This window comes from Mustela erminea, chromosome 7 (assembly GCF_009829155.1).
Source record: "Mustela erminea isolate mMusErm1 chromosome 7, mMusErm1.Pri, whole genome shotgun sequence".
Classification (NCBI taxonomy): domain Eukaryota; kingdom Metazoa; phylum Chordata; class Mammalia; order Carnivora; family Mustelidae; genus Mustela; species Mustela erminea.
Window position 1 is genome coordinate 77738014 of NC_045620.1, and position 14384 is coordinate 77752397.

A 14384-nucleotide genomic window follows, 5' to 3' on the forward strand; every position below is an offset into this window, starting at 1 on the left:
ATTTGAAATCTGAGAAAATCTGAAATCATTTTATAACAGGTTAGCATGAAGGTAAACTATACTTGAGAGTATATAATTGAAAGAGACTTATAAGAGGTAAATGAATGAAAATATTAGATTTGATGATACAAAGTACAACCAGTTTAAAAATCGTTAAAAACATAGAATTTTATAATGTAATCCACATTTCAAAAGTAGCTTAATAAACCACGGTTAGGAATTGTGGAGTTAAAAGTCAAAGTTAAATTGCATCTCAGTCCTTCAAGCTCAAAATGTATTTACTTAGTAATAATGAAAATATCTCAATTAGAGTATATCAGTGTTGGGTATTTGAGAAATAGGTAAATCTATTGAAAAAAAAAATTTACCGTAAAATATGAAGTACTACCAGTAAGGAACTGGCAAAGAAGCACAAAGTAGAGTTACGGAGCATTGGATTGTAATACAGTTGCCAGTTACTTTATTAGATAAAAAATAGTCTGAAATCCTTTACAGAGTATCATTGCCAGAAGTACATTATCAGTTGTCAAAAGAGAAGTACTTTTTTTTTTTTTTTAAAGAATTTACTTATTTATTTGAGAGAGTGAGTGAGCAAGCGGGCACCGGGAGGGGTAGAGGGAGAGGGAGAGGGAGAGAGAGATTCTCCAGCAGATTCCATGCCAAGCGTAGAGCCTGATGTGAGGCTGGATTTCACGACCATGAGACTCCATGAGATCATGACCTGAGCTGAAATCAAGTCAGGAGCTTAACCAACTAAGCCACCCAGGTACCCCACTCCAAAAGAGAAGTAAACAATGAAATATACCTTAAAAGATCAAAGTTTTTCATGCACATGTAAATAAAGAGTAAAATAAGCAGGTTTTTTTGTTTGTTTTACATTCAATAGTAAAACCACTAAAAGAGCTAAACAGGGACATTATAGAATGGCAGAAGTTGGGGCTCCTGGGTGGCTCAGTTGTTAAGCATCTGCCTTCGACTCAGGTTATGATCCCAGGGCCCTGGGATGGAGCCCTGCACTCGGCTCCCTGCTCAGCAGGAAGCCTGCTTCTCCCTCTCCCACTCCCTCTGCTTGTATTCCCTCTCTTGCTTCATCTCTCTCTGTCAAATAAATAAACTAAAAAAAAAAAAAAAAAAAAAAGGCAGATTTAATAAAGCCAAGTGAAAATGTAATGATGGAATTTAATATGACCAGAATTCCACTGTTTATGCTTAAACAAAAGAGAGAAAAGAAAATCTAGCAGACATTTAGTAAGAAATTATTGCAAGTGTAGTTATGACTGATGGTGTTCTAAACAAACTCAGGAGATGACAAGTCAGTTACCAGTGGGTCTTCACAGTTATCTGTAATGAAGCCCTGTCTACAGATGAGATGGGTGAGGGCTCTGGTCCCTCCACCCATGTTTCAACCTGAGCATTTCTGCTTTGATCTGTGTGTCAAATTTTTGAGGAACATTCTATCACTAAAAGAGTTTGAAAATAACTGTGCTATATAATATTTAATAAGCTATACTGTTGAATATGCAGTTAATAATTTATATTTGAAGGAAATTTAATAACCTTATAGAAAATAAGCTTTTTTTTTTTTTTAACCGACTATACAGGAACTCATTTAGAAAATTAAGTGTGTAGTGATAAGTAAGAATTTTAAAATTTTTATATGTCATAGTCTTGGGATTCACTGCTGAAAATAAATACTAAGGATCAACTTGTTTGTTCTGTTTTGTTCTTCTCACTCGTATTGTCTCCAGTTTCTATATATTCAAATTGTGTTTATTTGAAGTCTCACCTTCCACTTGAAGCCTGCTGTTGTTATCCCTTTTGTATTTTCTGCCAGTGTTGTACACTATATATTTGTTTTCAAAATCATCTTTTGCCTTTTTGTCATTAAGCATATTCTACTTCATGTTATGATTATACATTGTGTCTCTGTTAATATCATTTTAAAATTGATATAGAGAAAAATTGAAAAAAATTTCACCTGTGTTCATCTCTATGGATTTTACCATTCCACAACAGGGTAGAGAACAGGTTCATATCCCAGGGTGTACCCTTTCCTTAGCTCTAACCAGTGGCAACCAATGATCTTTTCTCTGTCACTAAAATTTTGTCTTTTGAAGAATATACAGAATTCCTACCAGTGGGATCAAACAGCATGTAACCTTATTTTTTTTAAAAAGATTTTATTTATTTATTTGACAGAGATCACAAGTAGGTAGAGAGGGAGGCAGAGAGAGAGAGGGAAGCAGACTCCCCGCTGAGTAGAGAGCCCGATGTGGGGCTCGATCCCAGGACCCTGAGATCATGACCTGAGCCAAAGGCAGAAGCTTAACCCACTGAGCCACCCAGGCGCCCTGTAACCTTTTGAGATTGGATTTTTTTCACTTACCTTAGTGCCTTTGAATTCATCCACATTGTGTATATCTATACTTCATTTCTTTTTTTTTTCCATTTTATTTTTTTTCAGTCTTCCAAACCATTCCTCATTGTTTATGGGGGTCCCTGGGTGGCTCAGTGGGTTAAGCCTCTGCCTTCACTCAGGTCATGATCTCAGGGTCCTGGGATTGAGCCCCACGTTGGGCTCTCTGCTCAGCGGGGAGCCTGCTACCCCCTCTCTCTCTATGCCTGGCTCTTTGCCTATCTATGATCTCTGTCTGTCAAATAAATAAAATATTTTTAAAAAAAATTCATTGTGCACCACACCCAGTGCTCCATGCATCACGTACCCTCCATAATACGCACCACCAGGCTCCCCAACGCCCCACCCTCCTCCCTTATAAAACCCTCAGTTTGTTTCTCAGAGTCCACAGTCTCATGGTTTGTCCCCCATCTCCCTTCTCCTCTCCATCTCCCAGTGTCTTCCATGTTATTCCTTATGCTCCACAAGTAAGTGAAACAATATGATAGTTGACTTTCTCTGCTTGACTTATTCCACTCAGCATAATCTCTCCCAATCCTTCCATGTTGATATAAAAGTTGGGTATTCATCCTTTCTGATGGAGGCATAATACTCCATTGTATATATAGACCATATCTTTTCTTTTTATTGCCAAGTGGGATTGTACTGTATGGATGTACCACAGTTTGGTTATTCTACCATTGAAGGACTTTTGAGTAATGTGATTTCTTCAACTTTGTTCTTTTTCAAAATTATTTTATCTCTTCTAGTTCCTGCCTCTCTATATACATTTTTAAATCAACCTGTATTTATTTAAAAAAAATAATACAGAACTTTGCTGTGATTTTGGTTGGCATTCAGTAAAGTCTAAAGATAAATTTAGAGAGAATTGACATTTTTTAAAAAGATTTATTTATTTGACAGAGGGAGATCACAAGTAGGCAGAGAAGCAGGCAGAGAGAGAGGGGGAAGCAGGCTTGCCGCTGAGCAAAGAGCCCAATGCAGGGCTGGATCCCAGGACCCTGGGATCATGTCCCAAGCTGAAGGCAGAGGCTTTAACCCACTGAGCTACCCAGGTGCCCTGAGAATTAACATTTTTACTCTGTGGAGTGTTTCAATACAGTATGCTTTTCCATTTCTTTAGGTCTTTCATTTCTTTCATCAGCATTTTATAGTTTTTAGCATAATTGGTCCTATACATGTACTGCTAGGTGTATATGAAAATTTTGTTTTTCTTTCTAAATTTTTGGTTCTTTAGAAAGTGGCATTGTTATTATAATTTTGGTTTCCAGTTGTACATTATTAAGATATATAAATACAATTGGTTTTTGCACATTGACTTTATCTGCCCCTCCCCCCCCTTATTTATTCTAGGATTTTCTTTCTTTTTTTTTTTTTCCAGATATTTTTTGGATTTTCTATATGGATAGTTGTGTCTTCTGCAAATAGGGATCACTTTATTTCTTCCTTTCCAATCTATATGTCTTTTAATTATTTTTCTGGCCATGACTTCTAGTACTTTATTGAATATGAATGATAATAATGGCTGTCCTTGACTTGTTCCCAGTTCTGGAGAGGAAGTTTTCAGCCTCTCATCATTTAATATGATGTTAACTATAGGTTTTTTTGTAGATAGTCTTTATAAAGTTGAGGAAGCTCTCCCCTAGCATACAGAAAGGTTTTTTTAAATTTGTTTTTTAATTTTTTTTATGGTGAATGGGTATTAAATTTTGCCAAATGCTTTTTCTGCATTAATTATTATTGTGTGGTTTTTCTTATTCATATGGTGGATAACAGTAGTTTCCTTTTTTTTTTTTTTTTTTTCCTCCATCAGTGTCACGTGGACCTTTGGTCTGTAGTTTTTTTCCTTCTTTCTACTGATTTTGTCTGGTTTTGATTTCAGGACAGTGCTGGATTCATAAAATGAATTGTGAATTATTCCCTCCTTTTCTGCTTTCTGGAAGTGAATATTTGGAATTGGTATTATTCCTTTTTTAAATGTTTTATAGTATTCTGCAGTGAAGTCATAGGGCTTAGGGATACTTTTTTTCAGAAGTGTTTTTGTTTTATTTTTAACTTGATTTTACTTGCATTAGTAGTTTTAGCAGTAATTTGGTTGTTTTCATCTTAGGTAACTTTTGGTAGTTGGTGGTTTTTAGGGAATAGCTCCATTGAATCTAAATTGTCAAATTTATATCTGTAGAGTTGTTCATAATTATACTTTTATTTTTAAAATTTTATTTATTTATTTATTTATTTGTCAGATTGAGACAGAGAGCACAAGCAGGTAGAATGGCAGGTAGAGGCAGAGGGAGAAGCAGGTTCCCTGCCGAGCAAGGAGCCCAGTGTGGGACTTGATCCCAGGATGCTGGGATTATGACCTGAGCTGAAGGCAGACACTTAACGACAGAGCCACCTAGGCGCCCCCCATAATTATACTTTTAATCTCAACAGGTTCTATAGTTATGTTCTCTCTTTGCTTCCCGATATAGATTATTTTTATCTTTTCTCTGTTTTTTTTTGCCAGTCATGATATGGGTATATCAGTTTTACTGAGCATTTCAAAGAAACAGCCCTTGGGTTCATTGATTGATTCCATTGTTTTTCTGTTTAAATTACATTGATTTGTTTTTTCTTTATTATTACCTTCCATTTGCTTTGAGTATAGTTAGCTCTTTTCCTAGTTTGGTTAGGTAGAAACTTATTTGAACCATTCTTCTTTTGTAACCTAAGTATTTCATGCTATAGTTTCTTTCTAAGCCCTTTGTTGGTGGCATCCTAACATTCTGATACTTTGTAATTGTCTTATATATTACCACTGTATTCACTGAAAATCCTCCAGACTATAATATAGTTTTTATTTCAACTATGAAATATATTTTAACTGAAGAGAATCATAATCCATTACATTTCCCCAGGTGTTTACAAATTTTTATTTTCTTCTTTTCTTAGTAGTGTGCTTTTCTTTGTACAATTGTCTTTTTTCTGAATATCTTTCTCTAGCAATTCTTATATAGCAGTTCTGTTGGCTATGGATTCTTTCAGTTTTTCTTCACTTGAGAATGTCTTTATTTTGCCTTAATTCCTGAAGAAGTTTTTGGTGGATATTGGAGTGACAGCTTTTTTTTTTTTTCCTCAAGACTTCAAACGTGTTGTGACACTTCGTTCTGGTGTTCATGGTTTCTGATGAAAAATCCAGTCATTTGAGTCATGTTCCTCTCTACTTAATGTACTGTTTTACTCTGGCTCCTTTCAAGAGTTTTCTTTGTTTTTAGCTTTCAGCCATTTGATTAGATGTATCTGGGCATTGATTTCTTTAAGTTTATCTTGTTGGGGATTCACTGCACTGTCAGTTTTTGTATATATAAAACTTGGAACGTGTCAGCCATTATTTCTCAAATATTTTTTCAGCACCACGCTCCTCTTTATGTCTGGGACTCCAACACCATGCATGTTAAAATGTTTTGTTGTGGGACACCTGGGTGGCTCAGATGGTTAGGCGTCTGCCTTCAGCTCAGGTCATGATCCCAGGGTCCTAGGATGGAGCCCCACATTGGGCTCCCTGCTTGGCAGGGAGTCTGCTTCTCTCTCTCTCTCCCAACTGCACCACCCCCCCTGCCTTGCGCTCTCTCGCTCTCAAATAAAGAAATAAAATCTTTTTTTTTTTAAGAAATAAAATCTTAAAAAAAAATCTGTTGTTGTTGCCACCTATAGGTTCTTGATGCTCTGTGCAATTTTTCTGTGTTCTAGCTTGCTGCTTTTCAAGTTGGATAAATTTCTATTCATCCATTATCAAATTCAATGTTGTTGTTAATGTTTTTTCACTTGTCTCCATAATCCTATTGGGCCCATTCATGAATTTCTTTTTTCTTTTAATATTTGGTCATTATGTTTTTCAGTTCCAAAAGTGCCATTTGTCTTTCCTTTGTATCTTCTATGTTTTTACTACACTGGTATGTGTCCATTTGTGCCAAATGTATTTGCCTTTACTTGGTAGAGCATTTTTGTAACAGCTGCTTTAAGGTCTTTGTCAGTTCCAATATCTGTGTATAATTTTGGCATTGTTGACTTGAATTGGTGTGGTTTATTTGTTAACATTAATATTCACTTGTACAGTTTTATGGGTTTCGACAAATGCACAGTTCATGTATCTACCATTACAGTATCATAAAGAGTTTCACTGCCCTGAATCTCCCCTGTATTCCATCTATTTATCCCTCTTCCAGCTGCCCCTAAACTCCTGGAAACCACTGGTTTTCTTACTGTTTATAGTTTTCCTCTTTCCAGAACTATGTATATATGGAACCATACATTATGTAGCCGTTTCGAACTGGCTTCTTTCACTAAGCAATATGCATCTAAGTTACCTTTGTATCTTTTCATGGCTTAGTAGCATGTTTCTTTTTATTGCTGAATATTTCATTGTGTGGCTGTATCACAGATTGCTTATCCATTCACCTGTTAAAGGGCATCTGTGTTGTTTCCTATTTTGGGCAATTACGAATAAAGCTGATATAAGCATTCATGTGTAGGTTATTGTGTAGACATAGTTTGCAGCTCCTTTGGGTGAATATCTAGAAATGTGATTCCTGGATCATGTAGTAAGACTGTGTTTAGCTTTGTAAGAAACTATTAAACTGTCCTCCAGAGTGACTGTACCATTATGCATTTCCACCAGCAACGAGTGAGTTTTTCTTTTCTTTGCTTTGCTTTTTCCTTGTGAATGAGAATTTCTATTGCTCCATATCCTTGTCAGCATTTGATAATGGTTAGTGTTTTGGATTTCAGCCATTTCTAATAAATATATAATTTTAATCCTACTGTTGTTTTAATTTGCAATCCCCTGATGACATATGATGTTGGTCATCTTTTCATAAACTTGTATGCCATCTGTATATCATCTTTCTGGAGATATATTTTTCAGATCTTTTGCCTATTTTTAAGTGGATTGTTGATTTTCTCATCATTGCATTTTAAGAGTACTTTGTCTGTTTAGTTTATGAGTACTATTTATCAGGTGTGTGTTTTGCAAATATTTTCTGTCAGACTGTGGGGGTTTTTTTCATCCTGTTAATGGTGTATTGCAGGGCAGAAATGTTCAGATTTAATGAAACCCAGCTAAACAGTTTTTTCTTTCCTAAATTATGCTTTTGGTGTTGTATTTAAAAACATATCACCCTAGTTCACCTAGATGTTCACCCATGTTATATTCTAGAAGTTTTATAATTTTGTGTTTTATATTTAGGTCTGTGAACCATTTTGAGTTAATATTTATGTAAGGCCAGTGTCTACATTCATTTTTTGCTTGAGGATGTCCAGTTCTAATGCTGTTTGCTAAGACTACCACTCCTCTATCGAGTTGCCTTTGTTCTTTTGTGAAATCAGTTGGCTGTATTTGTGTGGGCCTATTTCTGGACTCTTTATTCTGATCTGTTTATGTCTTTGTCGATCCTTATGAAACAGACACACTGTCTTAATTATTGTAGCTTTACAGACTGTTTTGAATCTTTTGGTTTTCCATATAAACTTTAAAATCAGTATATGAGGGCGCATGGGTGGCTCAGTGGGTTAAAGCCTCTGCCTTCAGCTCAGGTCATGGTCCCAGGGTCCTGGGATCGAGGCCCACATTGGGCTCTCTGCTCAGCAGGGAGCCTATTTCCTCCTCTCTCTCTGACTGCCTCTCTGCCTACTTGTGATCGCTCTCTCTGTCAAATAAATAAATAAATTTAAAAAAAAATAAAAATAAATAAATAAAATCAGTATATGAGTATTCACAAAATAACTTGGTGATAATTTCATTAGGATTGCATTGTTTCTATAGGTACAGTTGGGAAGAACTGATATTTTAAGAATATGAGTCTTTTATCCATGAACAGGGAATATTGATCCACATATTTTATTTTATTTTTTTTAAAGATTTTTTATTTATTTATTGGACAGAGAGATTACAAAGTAGGCAGAGAGAGAGAGAGGAGGAAGCAGGCTCCCTGCTGAGCAGAGAGCCCGATGCGAGACTCGATCCCAGGACCCGGAGATCATGACCTGAGCTGAAGGCAGCGGCTTAACCCACTGAGCCCCCCAGGTGCCCCATGATCCACATATTTTAGATCTTTGATTTCTTTTACCAGATTTTATATTTTTCCTCATATCAATATTGTACATATTTTGTTAGATTTATACCTAAGTATTTTTTGGAGATTTTTTCAGCTGTATTGAGATACAGCTGACAAAATTATAATATATATAAAGTGTACAATGTTAATGTTTTGATATTCATACAGATTGTGATATTCATACAGATTCCCACAATTGAGTTAATGCATATATCACCTCATACATTTGCTTTTTTGTTTTTGGTGAGAACACTTATATTCAGCTTTCTTGACAAATTTCAATTATACATTACAGTGTTTTCAACTATATTACATATATATAATATATATTATATGTTGCATATATTATATATCAACTGAGTTATATATATCACTGTATTATACATTAGATCCTCAGAACTTATTCATTTATAACTGAAAGTTTATAATATCTTGCCAGCCTATCCCTACTTCCTCCACTTCTCAGCCCCTGGCATCTCTCTTTCTACTTTCTGTTTCTGTGAGTTCAACTTTATTATTATTTTTTAAAATTACCCATATAAGTGATAACATGTAGTATTTATCTTGCTCTGTCTTATTTTACTTAGCATAATGCCCTCCAGTTTCATCCAAGTTGTCATCCACGGCAGGATCTCCATTTTATAAGGTTTAATAATTTTATAAGGCTGAATAATATTCCATTGTATATATATTTTTAATCCATTCATCCATTGACAGACACTTAGATTGTTTCCATGTTTTGGCCATGTGAATAATGCCCCAGTGAACATGAGAGTGCAGATATCTTTTCAGGATAATTATTTCATTTTCTTTGGATATATACCCAGAAATGGAATTGTTGGACCACATGGTAGTTGTGTTTTTAATTTCTCAAGGAACCTCCGTACTGGCTCCATAGTGGCTGAACCAGTTTACATCCCTACCAACAGTGTAAAAGGGTTTCCTTTTCTCTATAGCCTCAGTAGCAAGACTATTTCCTGGCCATTCTAACAGGCATGAGGTGAAATCTCATTGTCATTTCAATTTGCATTTCCCTTATTAATGATAATGAGCATCTTTCCTTGTATCTATTGGCCATTTGGATGACTTCTTTGGAAAAAAGTTTCAGCTCCTTTGCCCATTTTAAAATTGGGTTATTTGGTTGAGTTGTATGAATTCTTGTATATTTTGATATCCCTCTTTGAATATGTGGGTTTAAAATAGGTTTGCAAATGTCTCTGCCATTTCATACCTAGCTTTTCCATTTTGTTGATGATTTCCTCCATTGTGCAGAAGTTTTTAAGTTAGATGTAGTCCCACTTGTTTATTTTTGCTTTTATTGACTTGACTTTTGGTGTGAAATCCAAAAAAAATCATTACCAAGATGAATATCAAGGAACATACACCTATATTTTCTTCTAGGTATTTTATGATTTCAGGTCTTACACTCAAGTCTTTAAATCCATTTTGAGTTGATTTTTGTATATAGTATAAGATTGAGATTCAGTTTGATTATTTTTCATATGGCTACCCAGTGTTCCTAACACCATTTATTGAAGAGCCTATTATTTCCTCATGATATATATTTGGCTCAAAATATAATTTGGTCAAAAATTAATTGACCATGAATGCCTGGGTTTATTTCTAGGCTATCTGGGCTAGGTACCATTGATTTATGTGTCTGTTTTTATGCCAGTACCATGCTGTTTTGATTATTATAGCTTTGTAATGTAGTTTGAAATCAGAAGTGTGATGCCTCCAGCTTTGTTCTTTTTACTCAAAATGCTTTGGCTATATAGGGTCTTTTGTGGTTCCGTATAAATTTTAGGATTTTCTATTTCTGTGAAATATGCCATTGGAATTTTGATAGGGATTGCACAGCAATCTGTAGATTCCTTTGGGTAGTGTGGACAGTTTATTCTTCCCATCCATTAGCACATAATATCTTTCCATTTATTGTGTCTTCTTCAATTTCTTTTATCAGTGTTTTATGGTTTTCAGTGAACAGATTTTTCATGTCCTTGGTTAGATTTATTCCTAAATAATTTATTCTTTTTGATGTTATTGTAAATGAGATTTTACATTTCATCAAAATGAAAAAATCTCATTTCATTGAAATTTAGAAATTTCTCCTTTCTCTTTCCAATAGCTCATTGTTAGTGTATAGAAACACAACTGATTTTTGTGTATTGATTTTGTATCCTGCAACTTTACTGTGTTTATTAGTTCTAGTAGTTGTTTTGAGGAGTCTTTAAGGGTTTCTCTATATATTATCATGTCATTGACACAGACAATTTTACTTTTTTTCTATTTGGATGCCTTTTATTTCTTTTTTCTTGCCAGTTGTTCTGGTTAGGATTTCCAATACTAAAATGAGTAAAACCAGTGAGAGTGGGCATCCTTGTCTTGTTCCTGATCTTAAAGGAAAGCTTTATGCTTTCACAGTTTGGTATGATGTCAGATATCCGCTTCTCATAATTGGCCTTTATTATTTTGAGGTATGGTCTTACTGTACCCAAAGTTTTGAGAGGTTTTCATTACAAAAGGGTGTTGAATTTTGTCAGATGCTTTTTTGGTATCTGTTGCTATGATCTTCTGACTTTTATCCTTCATTTTGTCAATGTGTGAATTGCATTGATTGATTTGTATATGTTGAACCATCCTTACATTTCAAAAATAAATCTGACTTGATCCTGGTGTATGAATCTTTAATGTACTGTTGAATTCATTTTGCTAATATTTTGTTGAGTACTTTTATATATATGTAAAATATGCAGGGATATTGGCCTGCAATTTTTTTTTCTTGGAGTGTCCTTGTCTGTCTTGATCTTTTCTATTGTCTTCCCAATCTCTCATTTATTTCCACTTTGATCTTTGTTATGTCCTTCTTTCTACTAAATTTGAGGTTGGTTCTTTTTCTAGTTCCTTGATGTATAAAGTTAGGGTGTTTATTTTAGATTTTTTTTTCTTAGGGTACAAGCTGATTGTTATAAACTTTCCTCTTAGAACTGCTTTTGCTACATTCCATAAGTTATTGATATGTTTCCATTTTCATTTGTTTCAAGTTTTTTTTTTAAACTAGAAAGTATACTTTATTTTTTATTTATTAAATTTTTTTTATTTGAGTATAGTTGGCAACAATGTTACATTAGTTTCAGGTGTACAACATAGTGATTCAACTTCTTTATAGGTTATGCTATGCTTACCACAAGTGTAGCTACCATCTTTCAAGATACAGTGCTATTACAGTACTATTTACTGTATTCTCTATGCTTGTCTTTTATTCCCAGGACTTAGTCATTCCATAACTGGAAGTCTGTTATCTCCCACTCGCCTTCACCCATTTTGCCCATCCTCCCACCCATATTCCCTCTGGCAACCATTACTTTGTTTTCTGTATTTATATTTTTGATTCTGCCTTTTGTTTTATTCATTTTTTTATATTCCACATATGAGTGAAATTACGTGGTATTTTTCAGTCTGTTATTTCACTTTCATATCCTCTAGGTCTATCCATGTCTTGGAAATAACACAATCATCCTTTTTTATTGCTATGTAATATTTGTGTGTGTGTGTATGTGTGTAGGTCTATACCATATCATCCTTACCTATTCAGCCATTGATAGACACTTAGATTATTGCTTCCATATCTTGGCTATTGCAAATAATGCTACAATAAACAAAGAGTTGCATATACTTTTTTTGAATTGGCGTTCTCATTTTCTTTGGTTAAATACCCAGCAGTGGAATTATTAGATCATGTGGTATTTCCATTTTTAATTCTTTGAAGAACCTCCATACTGTTTTCCACAGTGGCTATACCAATTTACATTCCCACCAACAGTGTCTAAAAGTTTTTTTTTTCTCTCCATCCCTGCCAACATTTGTTATTTCTTGTTTTGATTTTAGCCATTGTAACAGGTATACAGTGATATTGCATTAAGGTTTTGATTTGTATTTCCCTGATGATTAGTGATGTTGAGCATCTTTTCATATGTCTGTTGGACATCTGTGTCTTTTGGAAAAATGTCTAAGTCCTCTGCTCATTTTAATCAGATTGTGTGTGTGTGTGTGTGTGTGTGTGTGTGTGTGTATTGAGTTGTATGTTATTTTTTTCCTTTTTTAATTCTTTAAGCTATTGGTCATTCAGGAGCATGTTGGCCAGTCTCCATATTTTTATAAATTTTCCAGTTTTCCTCTAATAACTGATACCTACTTTCGACCATTGTGGTCAGAAAGGACACTGAATATGTCAGTATCATTATCACATTTCTTAAATTTTTTAAAAGAAATTTAGTCTTTTTATGTCACTTAGCTTGATTTATCTTGAAGAGCGTTTCATATGTGCTTGAGAAGAATGTGTATCCTGCTATTGGAAGGTCTGTTCTGTATATGTCTGTTAGGTCCATCCTGTTTAATATAAGATTGAAGTCCAGTGTTTTTTAATTGACTTTTTGTCTAATGATTTATACATTGCTGGAATTTAGGATATTGAAACCCCCTAATATCCTTGTATTGCTGTTTCCTCTTTCAGATATGTTAATATTTGCTTTCTGTATGTTGGGTGCATAAATATTTATAGTTGTTATATTCTCCTAATTGATCCTTTTATCATTACATTGTCTTGTTATAGTTTTTGGTTTAAAGTCTCTTTTGTTTGCTAGAAGTACAGTGTTTCCTGCTTTCTTTTGGTTTCCATTGACATAGAACATCTGTCTTTTTCATCCTTTCACTTCCGTTCTCTGTATGTCTTTAAAGCTGAAGTGAATCTCTTATAGGCACTATATAGTTGGATCTTTATATATATATATATACTATTCAACCATTCTGTGTGTTTTGGAAACCATTTACATTTAAGTCCATTTACATTTAAAGTAATTATCGATAGTTATGGACTTAACTACTGCCATAGTTGTTTTCTGGCTCTTTTATAGTTCTTTTGTTTCTTCTTCTCTTGCTCACCTCTCTTGTGAATTGACTTTTTTCATAGTGCTGTGCTTTGATTGCTTTATTTTTTGTGTATCTACTATAAGTTTTTGTTTATTAGTTACCATGAAATTTATGTAAAACATACTTACAACTCTGTTTTAAGCTGATAATAACTTTGAAAATATTGATAAGACATATATTTTACACTCCCTTTCCCCAGATTTTATGTTTTTATTGTCAAAATGTACATGCTTTTGTTGTTTTTATTCATTAACAAATTATTATAGTTTTTTTGTACTTTGTCTTTTAATGTTTATGCTACAGCTATAAGTAATTTACCATCTATTATTATAATCTTAGCATATTCTGAATTTATCTGTATTTTTTATCAACTAATTTTATACTTTCATATATGTTCACTTTGAAAATTAATGTCCTTTTGTTTCAACTTTAGCACTCCCTTTAACATTTCTTGTAAGATGAGTCTAGTTGTTATGAACTCCTTTAGCTTTTGTTTGAGAAGTACTTTATCTCACCATTAATTATGAAGGACAAATTTGCAACTGGAGGATTCTTGGTTGACAGGTTTTTGTTTTTGTTTTTTCCCTAGCACTTTGAATATATCATCTCACTCTTTTCTGTCCTGCAAGACAGGATACTATTAGATTTATGGAAGTTCTCTCGTACATAGAAAATTGTTTTCTCTTGCTGTTTTTAAGATTCTGTCCTTATCTATAACTTTTGACAATTTAATAATAATGTATCTCAGTGTGGGTCTCCTTAGATGCATCTTGTTTGGTATTGTGCTATTTGGGTATGGTGTCTGTTTCTTTCCCCAGGTTAGGGAAGTTTATGGCCACTTCTTTGAATAAGCTTTCTGCTCCTTTCCTTTTCTCCTTCAGGGACCCTTATAGTGCATGTAATTGTCGGCTTAATGGTATCCCATAAGTCCCTTAAGCTATCTTCAC

At 34.1% G+C, this 14384-nt stretch overlaps 1 protein-coding gene across 4 annotated transcripts in view; it reads left to right on the forward strand.

Moving 5' to 3' along the window:
- VRK2 (VRK serine/threonine kinase 2) overlaps positions 1-14384 on the forward strand; it is a 119045-nt gene that overhangs the window by 14880 nt on the left and 89781 nt on the right. The window lies entirely within an intron of this gene.